This window comes from Pinus tabuliformis, chromosome 8 (genome assembly GCF_031772625.1).
Source record: "Pinus tabuliformis cultivar Carrire ecotype Pingquan chromosome 8, CPIR1, whole genome shotgun sequence".
Lineage (NCBI taxonomy): Eukaryota > Viridiplantae > Streptophyta > Pinopsida > Pinales > Pinaceae > Pinus > Pinus tabuliformis.
Genome location: NC_142294.1, coordinates 206,788,803 through 206,806,030, shown reverse-complemented (window position 1 = coordinate 206,806,030; position 17,228 = coordinate 206,788,803).

Below are 17,228 nucleotides of genomic sequence, written 5' to 3'. Positions count from 1 at the left end.
GAAGGAGAAGAAAGATGCTTCAACCATCAATGTCATAGGACAACTGTCTGACCTTATGTTAGGACAAGTCATCTGCCCAAAGTACCTAGATCCTGGAAGTCCTGTAGTAGATGTCCACATCAATGGCACCATCATACCTCACACCTTGATTGATCTGGGGGCTGCCATTAATGTGATGACCAGGGATACCATGCTCAAACTCAATCTTCAGGGTTCCTTGAGGAAGACCTCGACAGTACTGCAATTAGCAGATCGCTCCACTGTGACTCCCGAAGGATTGTGGAGGATGTCTTGGTCTCTATCGACTCTTGGGAATACCTGCAGATTTCTTGGTTCTGCAACCCAAGGCAAAGCTTACTGGATATCCTCTCATTTTGGGAAGGCCTTGGTTAGCCACTGCAGATGCTTACATAAGTTGTCGTGCAGGAAATATGACCATCAAAAATGGTCCTATGTCCAAGCAGCTAGTCCTATACCCTCCTGCCCAACCCTCCTTAGAGCATGACTTACCACTCTGGTTAGAAGAAGGAGAGGAAGACGAGGTGTACTCAGCACCTCTGTGCACCTTAGATACCACTAGAAGAGACCCCCCAACCGAGGATGACTTGATTGAGACCTTGATCCAGAATCCACCTTCCAGTGCACTATCCTTAGAGAAATTGGTGGAGGATGCCCAAGCTAGCACCTTAGTGGATCTTTGTACAACCAACCCTGTACTCCCAGAGTCAAGAATGTGGAGTTCGGCCCTGAGAGAACGTTGAAGATCAGCTCCTCCCTATCTCCTTCCCAGGAAAAGAGCTGTGTAGCCTGTTGGCCAGTCACCTAGATGCTTTTGCTTGGAGCTATAAGGAGATGAAAGGAGTCCATCCTTCGGTTTGTACCCATCACATATACATCAAAGAGGATTGTAAGCGGTTAGGCAACCCCAGAGGAGAATGAATCCAGCCCTTAAGGACATTGTCAAGGAAGAATTGCAAAAACTGTTGGATGCCGGATTCATCTACCCATCTCAGATAGTGAATGGGTGTCCCCTCTGGTGTTGGTTCCCAAGAAAAATGGGAAATGGAGAATCTGTGTGGACTACCGAGAACTGAACAAAGCTACCAAGAAGACCATTTCCCTCTACCTTTCATAGATCAAGTGTTGGATGGACTGGCAGGAAAGAAGTTCTTCTCTTTCCTGGATGGGTTTAGCGGGTACAACCAAATCCAAATCAGCCCGGAAGACCAAGATAAGACCACCTTCACTTGTCCTTGGGGTACCTTTGCCTACCGAGTCCTTCCCTTTGGGCTATGCAATGCTCCTGCTACCTTCCAGAGAGCTGTTTTGAGCATCTTCTCGGAGCTGGTCCATGATGCAGTGGAAATCTATATGGATGACTTTACTCCTTATGGGGCCAACTTCCAGGAAGCATTGTCCAATCTGGGAAAAGTCCTAACCAAATGCATTGAGATGAACTTGTCCCTTAGTCCTGAAAAATGTGAATTCCTAATGACTGAAGGGACCGTGCTAGGCCATACCATTTCTTGCCAAGGGTTGCAGGTGGATCCTAACAAAATTGCTCTCATCAAGAAGGTTCCACCTCCTCAAAAGGTAAGGGATGTTCGGAGTTTCTTGGGATTAGCAGGATACTACCGGAGATTCATTAAAGATTTCAGCAAGCTAGCCTCGCCATTGTTTGGCCTGTTGGCAAAAGATGTGGAGTTTAAATGGACTGACGATTGTCAGAGGGCTTTAAATGAATTGAAGGACAAGTTGGTGTCAGCCCCAATCCTGAGAGGTCCAAACTGGGCCCTACCTTTCCACATCCACACTGATGCCTCGAACAAAGCCATAGGTGCAGCTTTAGGACAAGTTGAGCAAAAACTTCCATATGCCATTTACTTTGTTAGCAAAAACTTGTCCAAAGCTGAGCTGAATTACACTGTAACCGAGAAAGAATTCTTGGCTGTGGTCCATGCACTGAACAAGTTCCGACATTATATTACTGGCTATCAAACCTTTGTACATACAGACCATGCTGCAATTAGATATTTAATGAATAAACCAGATGTGAATGCTCGTATTATTAGATGGTTACTTTTATTGCAGCAGTTTGATTTGACCATTGTTGACAAACCAGGTAGAGAAAATGTTGTTGCTGATTTTTTATCTAGATTGGATTTGTCTGCAGATGAGGATGGAACGGTGGATGACCAGATGCCCGATGAACATCTGTTTGCTATTTCAGTACTCTCTCCATGGTTTGCTGATATAGCAAACTACCTTGTTTCAGCACAGTTCCCTCCGCACCTATCTTCAGAGAGAAGAGCAGAATCATCAGAAAAAGTGCCTCATTTACTTGGATCGGGGGCAATCTGTTCAAGCTTGGCCCGATCAGATCTTAAGGCGTTGTGTAAGGGAGGAGGAAGTCTTTGATATCCTCCTCACTTGTCATGATGGGCCTTGTGGAGGACATTTTGCAGCAAAGAGAACTGCCTTCAAGATCCTGCAGGCAGGCTACTATTGGCCCACACTTCATCAAGATGTCAGAAGATATGTCAGCCAGTGTGACCAATGCCAAAGAATGGGGAAACCGACCCAAAGGGATGAGATGCCTCTCCAACCTCAGGTGACTCTTGAGCCATTTGAGAAGTGGGGTATGGACTTTGTGGGCCCAATCAACCCTCCTTCGAGGCAAAGGTCTTACATCATTGTGTGCACTGACTACCTGACAAAGTGGGCAGAGACCAAAGCAATCAAAGCAGCAACAGAAGAAAAGGTGGCCGAGTTCCTAAGAGAAAACATCTTCTATAAGTTTGGCTATCCAAGAGAGCTGGTCACTGATCAAGGGAGCCAGTTCACCTCCAACCTGGTTGAAGATCTACTAGCTCATCACAAGATCAAGCATAGGACTTCCACCCCTATCACCCTCAAGCAAATGGGCAGGTGGAAGTCACCAATAGAGCATTAGAAGGGATCTTGACTAAGGTGGTGAGCAGCAGCAGAAAGGACTGGGCAGATCGCCTGGTTGAAGCCACATGGGCTTACAACACCACTTGGAAGACCACCACCGGCTTCACACCTTATGAGCTGGTCTATGGGAAGAAAGCTTTGCTGTCCATTGAGTTTGAATACAACACTTTGAGGATGGCAGCTCAGCTGGACCTAGATCTCAGCCATGCACAACAAGAAAGGCTATTGCAGCTGAATGGCCTGGATGAGCACCGAATGCAGGCCCTCCTTCACTCAGAAGTGGTTCAACTTCAGAGAAAGGTGTGGCATGACCAACATCTCCATGACAAGCAATTTCAGCCGGGAGATTGGGCTTTGTTGTATGACTCCAGATACAAAGATTTCAAAGGGAAGCTGAGAACCAGATGGCTAGGGCCATATTCAGTGGAAAAATGTCATGACAATGGATCTGTCTTATTAGGACCATTGATGAGGAAGCCATCCCCATGCTTGTCAATGGGCATCGATTGAAGATCTACAGGAAGCCTCCCTCAAGACAAGAGTTCATCAAAACTATGGAGAAGGCAGTGTTGGTCATAGAGAAGGGTTCTGCCTCTGCTTTGGGCATACCCTGAAGAATCTAAAAAAAAAAAAAAAAAAAAAAAAAAAAAATAATAAATAAAGATCCTTGGGTGAAAACCTTTCTGAGGCGCCCAAGGCAGGTGGTAGGGGTGAAAACCTCATTGAGGCGCCCCTATTGTCTTTTCAAAAAAAAAAAAAAGAGAAAAAGAGATTGGAAAAAGATCCTTGAGTGAAAACCTCTTTGAGGCGCTCAAGGCAGATGGCAAGGGTGAAAACCTCAATGAGGCGCCCCTGTTATCTTTAAAAAAAAAGAGAGAAAAAAAAAAAAAAAGAAAAAACAAGGTCAGCAGATTCATTATGTAAAATTGCATGCAGGTGTTCTATGGAGGAGAGGAAGCCTCTCAACTCAAAGCCAAGGGTCCTCATCATGCAGCCAGGACACCTCACCAGCACCTCCTCCAAGAATCCTCATTTTCTCCAAGGTATGTGCAATTTTATTCCAGCTTGAGTCTTCTACAGGAAGACGCAGATTTTCTACAGGAAAATGCAGAGTTTCTACAGGAAGATGCAGATCTTCTACAGGAAGGTGCAGACTCTCTACAGGAACGCATCCTTTCTACAGGAAGCGCTGTATTTCTACAGGAAGCTTCCTGTAGAAGCTCAGAACGGGCCAGAATTCATTTCATGAGGCGATCTAACGGCTAAGGATCGGTTTGGACGCATGCATGCCACGGTTGTCAACCATGCACATTGCTGTTATCTTGCTCCACCATCCTTGTCGACATGCAACCAAGTACCTGCACCAGCAAAGCAGATCGATGAGTCTCGAGAAAAAAAAAACTTGTAAATGGAAAAAAGCGCTAGAGATCTCACACCATATTCATCACAGTCAGCCCGAGGCTCCGAGAGCATGATCGTGAGGCCATCCATCGTCGTGCAGCATGCACCCAAGGAGGAAGAACTGTTCCAAGACATCCCGCGGGAGTCCTGTAACAGTTAAACCTGCTAGAGTGGATACCATTCACCGCGCAGGCCATATGAAGGGAAACGTGGGCGCATGCAACTGAAGCATCCCATCCATCGACGGCAGCTCATGAACATGGACCTCCGGGCCTGTGTAAGTCCGCCAGCAGCAGGTAAATCGACTCATCAGCGTCCAAAGAGCCGAAACATCGTGTACAGCCACGCAGGTAAGTGTCTCGACCCTTCCTTCCATCAGACTGCATGAATGTTACTTTGATTGATTGCTTAGGTGTAAAGGTGAATGGTTGAGCGACAGTATGGTCCATTGGCCGGCCACGTCGGCAAGTTAATGGTCTAGTTGGATGTATGGGTGGCGGCCGTGACAAAAAGAATGGGCAGCACGCACGTGAGAGAAATCCCGTCGAGGAAACGAGTTCAACAGAAGAGGCGGCGGCAGATCCGCGGGAATTGATGCGGCAGCAAGTGAACGCACAGTTGAATGATGGGGTGACGTCACCCAACGGTCCGGCGGGGACAGCTCACCCCCGCGCCACGGATTCCGCCGAATTCAAAATCTAATCGGCTAGATTGCATTCATGCATTTATCAACCACCGGTTTGAACTCGAGCGGCTATCCTGATCCTTCTGCAGTGTGATACGCCGAGCCTTTGGCTATCAGAGCGATTGAGAAGCACGCCCAAGGCGCAGACCGACTGCAGTCTCTCCCGAAAATCGCGCGCTGCATTCTACAGGAACGCTGTCATTCTACAGGAACGCTGCATTCTACAGGAACGCTGTCATCCTACAGGAACGCAGTTTTCTACAGGAAAGCGGGTGCCTCACGTAAAAAGGTGGCCAATTAAAGAGGTAACCCTGAACTCTTCATGCAACTGGTTATTAAAGGTGGCAAGATTGTCGTCCACAGTCTGGTCATAGAAAACGGTGAAATTGTTGTCTGTTGTGCCTATACTGTCATTCTACAGGATGTCGAGTAATTAAACTGTGTTAAGTTCCTCAGGGATAAGTTTTGTGGGTTATGTGCATGACATTCTACGCTCTGTCTCAGTAAACCAAAATCTCTTCCACAATCACCACCTCTGGTTAAGAAACTTGTTTTATCATGCCGGGTGGTTTTATAAGACGAGAACCCACTGATTCAACCAAATTAAGGGAAAACCAGGAAGTGGTAGAGCTCTTCACACGGGTTCAATGGATATCTTTTTGTGACAAATTGCAGGGGTACGATGATGAAGTGGCAGAAGAATTTTTGCAGGCTCTGAAGCCGAAATCCAAGACACTGGCCACAGTGAACTTCAGAGGTCTAAGCCTCAAGCTCACCCCGCAATATATCAGTCGGATCACTGAACTTCCGATGGGTTTGCCATGGGATAAGGAAGAAAGAAAGTTGAGCCAGCAAGCCAAGAAGGAATTCTTTCCACCTGAGGAGGAATTCTCAGAGGACAAAAATGGGGTGCGAAGAACCAGCTTGCTGCCACCATGGAATGAAGTCAGTTTGCAAATCATGAAATATATAACTTGTGAAGGCCGTTTTAGCATCGTGTATGCATATCACTTTCGGTTGCTCACTGAATTGAGGCACCGGATTGATCTTCCTGTAGAACAAAAACTGAGCATTCCTTATTTCTTGTTGCAGTCTCTAATTGAGTGTGCCACAAAGCTAAAAGAGGGCATACCAGATCAGATAGCCCACCATGGGTTGATCAAGCTTCTTGTGGAGGATGCGCTGCATTCATATAAGGTTCCCCTCTCATGGGAATCATTCCGGAATTTGACAAGAGATGGAGACATTAAAATGTTGATTGAAGAAACGGGTTCCTCCAGCAGTGAGGAACAAGAAGCAGTGGCCGAGGGAAAGAGAGAAAAAGGCCAGAAGACCCCGACCACAGTGCAGAAGAAAGAACAAAAGAAGAAGCATGAGGAAAAGGATGACAAAGAAAAAGGTGGCACACCCATCTTGTCAGCAAGAGAAAAGAGGTTGAAGAGCAGAATGGACAAAGCTGAGGTGGTCCACGTCAGCCCAAGTACCTCATCAGCACCTGCAACCAAAGAAAAAATCAAAACCCATGCGGCTAAGCAAGAAAAGGTGGTGACACCCGTGTCTACAGGAAAGCAGAAACAGGCTTCTACAGGAAGCCCGAAAACAGAGACAAGGGCTTCTACAGGAAGCCCGAAATTGGAAAAAGGGGCTTCTACAGGAAGCCCGAAAATCATTGAGAAACAAGCTTCTACAGGAAGCCTGGAGACAGAGAAAGGGTCTTCTACAGGAAGCCCGAAAATTACCAAAACAGGGGCTCCTACAGGAAGCCCCGAAAAGGTGAAACCCAAAGAGAAGAAGGTGGATATTCTGGCACGGGAGGCAGCAGCTGTATTAGCTGGCCTCAGCACGCCACCTAAGCCAAAAGAAAAGAGGAAGAGGGAGACCCCTCTATACTTTAAAGCTCGAAGAAGTGTTAGGATAAAGACGGGCAAGCCACAGCCTCCGTCCAGCAGCCCGATTGTCATCGAAGATACACCTGCTTCTCCCAAGGAAAAGTCACCCTCCAGGATCACAGTCACCTACGAGAAGGGGAGTCCAAAGAAAAATACGTGGCAAGAAAGGTTAGACCTGTTGACTGAAAAAACTCGGCTACAGGAAGCTGAAAATGTTCTACAGGACACTCTGGCCCGGCTACAAGAAACAAAGAAGAGGGAAAGAGAAGGACCCTCATCACCACCAAAGGAGGGTGAGGTAGAGCCACCTGAAGAGGCAGAAGAAGTACATATACCAGAGCCCAGCCCTCAGCCTAGTCTGAGTTCATACTACACCTTTTTAGAGGCGGGCAAAATCATACCGCAGAAATTTACTGTACCCTTATTTTTTGCATTAGAGGAAGAAAGAGTCCGTTCCCACACATGGATGCAGATCGCCAAATCAAAGGGTGTGGCGGACATAGGCCCTTTACAAGAGCAACTCAAGGAGGTCAGGAGTGAATTCACCATGGCTAAACATGTGGCTAATTGCCAACGTGTGCTTCTACAGGAAGAAAATCAGAAGCTGAGATTACAGCTACAAGAACTAAGGGCAGGGGCAGGAACATCCTCCAAAGACATCACAAAAGAAAAACAAGGAAAAAAGGAGCTGACCACCGGTCTTGAAGAGCCAATGACACTTCTACAGGAAGCAGAACAGCAAACAAAAATTGAAGTGCAAGCTCTAAAAGAACAACTGCAACAAAAGGAAGCACAATTGGCCTACATGGCCAGTTGGGCCATGGAGGCAATACAGTGCAGACCACCTGCAAAATCCTATGGAATGTACTTAAAAGATCAATGGCTGCAGTTCCAAATAAACACCTTGGCACAAAAGAGGTATTTCACATATCCAAAACCCACAACAATTTTCTGAATTGTGCAGTACTAGTTCGTCAGAAGACAAAGCCAAATTAGCAGAGTTTTACCTCCACAATCTGGCTTTGCCTAATGAAGTCTCCTGGGATCCCAATATTGCCTTGGGTGATATGCAATTGATGGCGTTCGCTTCATGGTTAAACCATGAGGATCAAAGAGCAGCTGAAGCAAAATCGGTCATGAACCGAGAAGTGAGCGAGCCACTGTTTATTCGAGCAGAACCAGAGGATCCAGTGGCACTCATCTCAGCCCACCAACAGTTGGCTACTGAGCCAACAGCTTCCTTGAGATTTATAGACCAACAGGCCCAAGCCATAGCTCACTTTGAAGACATGGAAGGTTGTTAGGAGAAAGTGCTGCCCAAGCATGTGCACGAAGATGGAGTACCTTGGCACACAACTTAAAAATCCGAGAGTACCATACCCCCATTCGGATGAGGGAAGCTTTGGCAAGGGTTGACCTTTACAAGAAATCCATGCAAAGCCTCCAAGCCAGCTGGATTGGCCTTAAACTCAGCCCACCACTGCTGCTAGGGTTGACTGAAGGCAATACAGAGGAGGATGACAGTCAACAATGGGAAGAGGTGAACAGGAAAGCAGGGTTTCATATCAACAGAGAGGACACTACCACAGAGCCTTGGGATGTAAGGGAAGCAGTGAAAGCAATGAAGGATGAATATTTGGACTAAGTTGCTCAAGGATGAGCAAATAGTTTTGCTGGGGGGTGATGATGAGCCCCAATTTTTGGTACAATTTGGGCTCATATTGGCCTACTTACCTTGCTCAACCATTCATATTTTAACACTTATGCATTCATTTCTTAGTATATTCGTGTTGTTTGTAGAAAGAAGGGCGGGCATTATATCTATGTGACTAATACATGATGATTTCAGGTTCTTGGCATTAAAGAGAGCAAAAGACCACGCAAAAGGAGACAAGGAGATAACAAAGGTGACATTGCGGGTTCATAGGGAGGTTGTCCACAGTCTTAATGACCCTCCTCGTGATTTTCACCTTCACTCCGAGCTCTAACAGCTCTCCCCACCAAGCTTAAAGGCAGCCAACACGTTCTACAGGATCAGCAGTTTTACAGCAGTTTGACTCTCAGTTGGACAGCCAAGCTCCACGAATGGAGGAAGCCAGCTTAATCTTCATTTTGTATATGAAGGCCGTAGCCTTTGTTAGGAGCTTTTTGAACTTTTGGACTGATATTGTAATTTTTGGAGCATAGCTCGGTTTTTGTTTTTGTAAGCCAGTTTTGGCATGATATCAGACTTTTGATTATGAATAAAGGCAAGCAGATTTGGATCTAATTCTGAGCTTTTAAGGGAGCTATAGCTCTCAGGTTAGGGCCCAACCTGAGAGCAATAGATCTCCTCTTCTTGTAGTGTTATTCACCTTTCTTTCCAGCATTTTGTTTACTTGTTTTGACATGCATTTCAAGAATACGATTTGCTGATTTGATTTCGTTAATAGGATTGAATAGGATTGGTTTATGATTAAATTACTTTCAGCTGCTTAGATTCGGATAGGAGGTTTGTAATACACAGGAGCTCCAAGAAAAAGTTTTTAGAGATCACTGCCATCTCTGTTTAGGGATTGGGGTGCAGTCTATACCAACCACAAAAAAAAAAAACGCAGTCTTTTCTACCTTCATGCAAGCTGCAACACAGTCGGTTTCATCGTGGATCCTTCCATGCACTTTTGCTCTTGAGCCATACTTCGTCATTGCAATTCCATGCACGACTTTTCTTCATGATTTACATCACTGTTTCTTGAGTTAATAGCACAGGTAGCAATTGGTTAATGAACTCTCGTTTTTGGTGCAAGACATCAGTCATTTGTTTCATTTACACTGCTCCGTATAATTCTACTTCTTTCTTCTTCTTCTTAACCTCTCCTCAAGCCACCTACTCGACCTCTGTTCATCTCATTTACCTTCCAACTCATCCATTGCCACGTAGCTTCATCTTTTTGACTTTTCGTTGCTGCCATCCTTCTATCCACCAATCAACTCCGTGCACTCTCTCTCCATCTTATTCCTCTGTCCCTGAGCCATCACAAGCCCCATTTCCACCTTACCTATCCACCCAAACCATTCCATCACTTCACCATCACCCAAAACTTCCACTTACAACAGATCCTGTAGAAGGTAGCAGACTTCCTGTAGAATTCTTTAGTTTCCTGTAGGATCCCCTGCAGACATCCTGTAGAAGCCTGCAAACTTGGTTGCCGAGCATCCGAACGTTGTATACCTCTATGGACTAATGCTAGGGACCCTCTGGGACCTCTCCTAGCCATCCTGACCTTTCCCAAGCTTTCTCTCCCTTCGCACCACCTCTGCACAGCCAAACCCTAATAAGAAACAAAATCACAATCACTCCATCCACTTAAGCAAAAATACAAAAACAATGTTCTTTTTCATAGAAGTAGTTTGAGTTCATGCATTTCACATCATTAGAGGTAATGGCATCCTTTTTAGACATTTGCACTTTCACTATTGCATCATAGAGGTCAAACTAGTCAAATTAGGGTTTACTAGGGTTTCATGTTTTGGTTGGCTTTCAGTTCACTTTTGCAAAGTAGATCAATTTCCCTCGAGATAGCCTTCGTCCATCATCTAGAAAGCTTCTTCTGAAGAGCATATAGAAGTTGGCTTGAGCCCTAGCGGACTTGTGCCAGCTGACCAAGTGACAGCTGTGACAAGAGCTAGTACTTGTGCATACAGCACCGTCGCTTCCAAGTTTGTACGAACTACCGGGTTGATAAAATTAGAGATATGGAGCCCCAGGAGTTGTAGCATTATTGCTACAATACTGGAGCCCACCACTTGGTACACATAAGGAAAGAAAATAGATGCATTAAAATATTTAAAACGATATTTGCAATGTATTCAAATGGTTAGGGAAGGAAGCCCATTAGTGGTAACCCAAGTGGTTGGGATTCGCGATGATGATGTTTCCCATCCTTGACTCAAATCCTAGCTAACCTTCCTTGGTATGGTTTACAAGTTATCATATCAAGTTGGGGGGAAGGGGTGGTTTCCTTGGTAATAGCATTATGTATATTTCATAGCAGCAATGATTATATGTTCTAGTTACTGTTTTCTACCACTAAATCACCAAAAAAAAGAAAATAAAATGGTAGGTGCATAAAAAAGGTTCAAAATCTTAACTTAATAATTTTCAACAATGCTTCCTATGGTATATAGATCCTTTCCATGGCCTTGTCAATCTTCTTCTCCTAGAATGGTACAAGTGTGTTCAAAGAATAGGGATTGATAAGAAGCATCAAATACATGATCTTGTTTGAGTTGTAGTTGCATCCATTGCCTTGATAGTAAGTGTTGCAACATCTTTCTCCTTCACAAAAACCATTACATATACATTATACAATGCATCAACAACTATAAAAACAACAACTTAAACAAGTTCCTACATATTCTTGATATGGGATGCACACAATATTACACTAACTTATATCCATGTTAACTCCACATCTATCAAGAATCAAGAGGGATCAAATCTATCAAGGTGCAAACTTCTTTTTTGAATGCAAAACTTGAGAGATTTGATCCCTCTCGAAGCTTGATAGATATAGAGTTAAGATGGATCTAGGTTGGTTTAATCATCTCGGCCTAATATATATATATATATATATATATATATATAGTAATTAAATAAGTTATATGATATAATTTAATATTAAAGTTTAAATTTAAATCATCACGAGATATGATAAAAGGAAAATAAAAGCTTGAATTTTGGAGAATGTTTTCCAAGTTAATTACATAACCACTATTTTTGGTCTATTTTTCGAACCAAGACTGCGGTTCATCCTTAAAACAAAGATGAAAAATATGATCTATCGACATGTTTTAATAGCTCAAATGCATCTTGTTCCAAAGTCAAATAATTTAATATTAAATTATAAATTGAACGTTATAATATAAAATGTTTAATAATGAGAGCTTAATTAAAGGAAACTGACCATTAAGGTATGAAGATTAATTTCCAAAAGGCGAAAATAATTAAAATTCGAATATTTGTAAATTTTTTTTAAAAAAAAGTTATTATATATTTTATATTATTATTATAGTAATATCTAAAATTATTATATATATTATTATACATTTCTCCAATAGTGTAGGAGGATACAAGTAATATGAAAGCAAGTCCCATCACCAACTCTGGCCTCTAGAGTTTTGGTGTTTGGAATCGATTTGCAAGTAGTCCCACCTGTGTTCAAATCTCTGGAGGCATCACCCATACTCTCGTAGTGTAGGAGGATACAAATAATATGAAAGCAAGTCCCATCACCAACTCCGATCTCTAGAGTTTTAGTGTTTGGAATCGATTTGCAAGTAATCCCACTCGTGTTCAAATCTCAGGAGGTGTCACCCATATGCCCGTAGTGTAAGAGGATACAAGCAATATGAAAGCAAGTATCATCACCAACTTCGGCCTCTGGAGTTTTGGTGTCTGGAATCGATTTGCAAGTAGTCTCAACCGTGTTCAAATCTCTGGAGGCGTCACCCATACACCCGTAGTGTACGAGGATACAAGCAATATGAAAGCAAGTCTCATCACCAACTCGAGCATCTAGATTTTTGGCGTTTGGAATCAATTTACAATTAGTCCCACCCGAGTTCAAATCTCTGGAGTTGTTACCCATATGCATGTACTGTAGGAGGATACAAGCAATATGAAAGAAAGTCCCATCACCAACTCTAGCCTCTGGAGTTTTGGTGTTTGGAATTGATTTGCAAGTAATCCCACCAACTCCGGCCTCTGGAATTTTGGTGTTTGGAATCGATTTACAATTAGTCCCACCTGGGTTCAAATCTCTGGAGGCATTACCCATATGCATGTAGTGTAAGAGGATACAAGCAATATGAAAGCAAGTCCCATCACCAACTCTAGCCTCTGGAGTTTTGGTGTTTGGAATCGATTTGCAAGTAACCCCACATGTGTTCAAATATCAAGATGTGTCACCCATATATACCTAGTGTAGGAGGATACAAGCAATATGAAAGCAAGTCCCATCACCAACTCCGACCATTGGAGTTTTGGTGTTTAGAAACGATTTGCAAGTAGTCCCACCCTTATTCAAATCTATGGAGACGTCACCCATATGCCCATAGTGTAAGACCGTACATACAATATGAAAGCAAGTAAGTCCCATCACTAACTCTGACCTATAGAATTATGGTGTTTGGAATCAATTTTCTCTCTCTCTCTCTCTCTATATATATATAGTTACTTAATAAATTTATATGTAATGCTAAGTTAAAACAAATTTGATATTTTTACTAAAAAAATTAAACGATTATCCAAAACTCACCATTATAAAATCAAAATTAATTTCCAAAAATTAAAATATAAATATAAATTAAAAGAAAATATACAAGTCTCATCACTAACTCTAACCTATAGAATTATGGTGTTTGGAATCAATTATATATATATATATATATATATATATATAATTTATTTATTTATTTATATGTAAAGTTAAGTTAAAACAAATTTGATATTCCGATTATCCAAAACTCACCATTATAGAATCAAAATTAATTTCCAAAAATTAAAATATAAATATAAATTAAAAAAATACAAATATTTATAATAAATATTAATATTATTTTATAATTAATAATCCATAACCACCAAAATACTAAATATTATTATAATAGTTTTTAGGATTATTATATATATGAATGTACAAAATATCTACGTACGAAGAAAACACATAATATATTAATTTTACGTGTAGAAATAAAATATTCGAAGTAAAACAGATGGGCAAAACTACCCAATTTTACAAAATCTGAGAGCCTTGGGAATTTACCTATTTTAAAGAGAAGGAACCGTGGAAGAAAAATCATTAAAGAGCAAAAACAAAGCCGCCTTATCAATTCATACGGAAGGAATTATTTTTTTTCCAGATGGAAAAAACAGATTTTTCATTTATAATTAAAAAATTGCAAAGACTGCTCTGTCCCGAGGAGGCAACAGAGTCTACTTTACCTTCCTCCACTACATATCTGAGTTCATAATGAGAGACAAACCCTAATGATTTCAGAAGTAGAGACACACTCCATTAGATCATAAACCTTTTCTCTTTTTCTTCTTTATTAAGCCACCTATATCAGAAAAAAAAAAATATATATATACTATAAATTAAAAAAAAACAGCGGCCAGATTATTGCCAAATGTCAATCTCTAAAGGACAAATATGTTATGAAACCGGGGCACAAAAAGATAGAAAAGATAGATTAATGCCTTAGAATTCAGCGTCTTCGAGGGGGCAACCTCCTTTACATTACATAAATGAACAATTCTTGGATGATACAAATGACAAGACCTCCTTTCTATATATAGGAGTCTAAGGGGTCATAATATAATCAGAGCCGACATAACAATAATAATGTAACAGCACAATAATAACAATAGTGGACTTCTATGAGGCTCAATAATAACAATATGGGGACTACATGGGTACAACAAGATAATAAGGGGGCTGTACTAATAACAATAAGGGGTTACACTAGTAGTATAGGGGCCTAACAGAATTAATTTAGAATTCAATCTTTAGAGTGTTTTCATTAAAATGATAAACTCGCCACATAGCATAGAAATGTGTTTGAAGTGCTCAAAACACACACACACACACACACATATCTATATATATATATATATATATAAAACTTTTTAATTTATCAACGGAGAAGAATAAATATTTGTATTTTTCTTTTCTTTGTGTTATTGAACATTACATAGGAGATAGATGTTACAAAATTTTCTTAGTGTGATTTTTTAATTTTTCAATAACAACCAAAGATATATTTATTTTTATTGATACAATGGAACATTACATAAGAGATATATGTTACAATCTCTTTTATAGGAGCTGTAAAATGAATTTCGGTTTGAATAAAAGAAAGTCAAATCTATTTTGGACATATGAAACTATCCAACTTGAGATAACTTATTCGAGTACATCCATATTAAATTAGGATTTATTAAACATGGAGATAGATTGAATATCTAGGCTCTATAGTAGCAACTTTTTATACATAGTGTATAATTTTATCAGTGTTTGAAAGTGGAAATGACAAGTCACATTTAATTTTTTTTCAATAAAATATAACAATGTCAAACCTAACTTCCAATTAAAAACTAATATGCATATATGTTTTCATACATGCATGTCTGATTGCTAATAAGAACGATGGTTATTCTTCCATGCAAAAGTTTAAAGAAGGAATCACATTCTATACAAGATAGCATAGAAAGATGCAATATAAATTCAAAAAAAAAAAAAAAACTAACCAACCATAGTTTATTAATTCAAATCCTTTTTCATTCTCTATATAGAGTTATTTAGAGAGCTTTCAATTCATAGGTTGAATATATGAAGAAAAGGGGTGGAGTCAAACACATTATAAAAAAAGAAGAAGAAGATGAGCAATTTGGATAACAATTTCCCAAAGTTATCTTAATAAAAGGGATAAAATCTTTTTGAGATGCAAATCATTTTAACAATGCAAAAAACTTGAGGAAATGATTACACATAGGGATTAGATTAATCATAGGTTAAAATGGATCTATGCTAGTGGGTGTGTATACAAAACAAAAACCCTATAAATCCTATTGTGAGGTGCACTTTGATCCACTTATGTAATCATAGGTCACCAAACCATCATTATAATCTCTATAGGTGTTCCTACACATTCAAATACTATCTTAAAATGTCCCTAACTAGCATTTTCACCAAATGTTGCAAAGGAAACGTCGTAAGGCATAAATTGAGGAACAATTGTAACATGTAAATGGTCATTGAAAATAAGAATTAATAAATAAGATTGCATACACTAGTGGAAGATAAAGCTAAATGATTTACATTATCTGAATTTTATAGATAGTATAATGTTTATAACAAATATTGGCTCTTGATCTTTTAAGATGTTTTTTTAAGTTTCAATAAAAAAATTACAAGTAGTAGATTATAATGGATGAAACTTTCAATTCTCCACATAGTATCTGTCCAAGAAAACATCCCTACAAAAAGGAGATGTTGTACAATACCTCTTGTCCATCTTTGTTAGGTCATTGTGTTCACGCAATGGGCATTTACAGTTTCTAGATGTAGATTTTGACTTAATGAAGACAAAAAACATTTGATACCGTTAATCGAAATAAAACATAGAACCTGCACTAAAACTATATTATTCATTCCAATCGATATTTAATAATATACAATTACCATTATTATTTTTTATCTCGGCGCAAATCAATCTCTATTTCAGTATCGTGTTCGGTTGTTAGTTTGTCGACGTTAAAATGTTGGTCCCCACATGTCGAGTTCTTTGTCGTGCAGAGGTTTTGTTTGAAAGGTTTGGCTTCAAAATTATTTAAAGATTTGTTTACAAACATATTTAAATCTATTAAACATTAGAGTTATATTATGTTTTTCTATTAAACATTAGAGTTATATTATGTTATTGCAAAGAAAAAATTATAATTAAAACACTAATTATAATTACTAATTAAAATTTGAAATTATCGAAAGGATAGATTTAAATGTTTTTGGGTTGCATGTAAGCGGAGTCGAAAACTTTGTCCATATTGTCATCCATGTTAACTAATATTATAAGATTTCTAGCAAAGGTTAATTACAAGTGTCTTTTTTGAATGGTTTCTTCATTGCCTTTGCACGTCGACAAATTTTGTAGAAATTTTCTGTGAATATCATTTGTGGCTTCAAAGGAGAGTTTGATATCCCTTGTGGCTTCAAAGTAGATATTTAGCCATTCTTTTGTTTCTATTTATACATTTTATACAGCAGTGATGGCATTTTTATCTTTTAAATGTTTAGCTATTTTAAAAATACATTTACAAGCTAGATCCAAGGGGGAGGTTTGGCTCTGCTAATCTGAACTAGGGTTTTGCTTTAGGGTTTTGGTCGCTGATCACCATGGCGGGGCATGGAGGAGGGAGTTATGCTACCTCCTACAGTAAAGTGGTTGCGAACAGAAGCAAGGGAGTGGGATCGCAACGTTTCAAAAAACCATCGAAGGTGGTAACAAAGGCAATGAATAAAGAAAAATCGAAAACCATCAGACCACATGGATAGGAAGAGAATCATGAAGAAGCTAGTCAAGGGAAGAGGACAGAGGTCAGCAGTCAGAAATCTACTCCTATGAGTACATCAAGGGCCTATAAACCAAAGGCAACCACTATCCCTCGAGTTGTTTTAAGTGACCCAGCGTTGCGGGTGCACAAAGAACACATGGCGGAATATGTTGTTATCTACAAATTTATGGGGATCTGACTGATG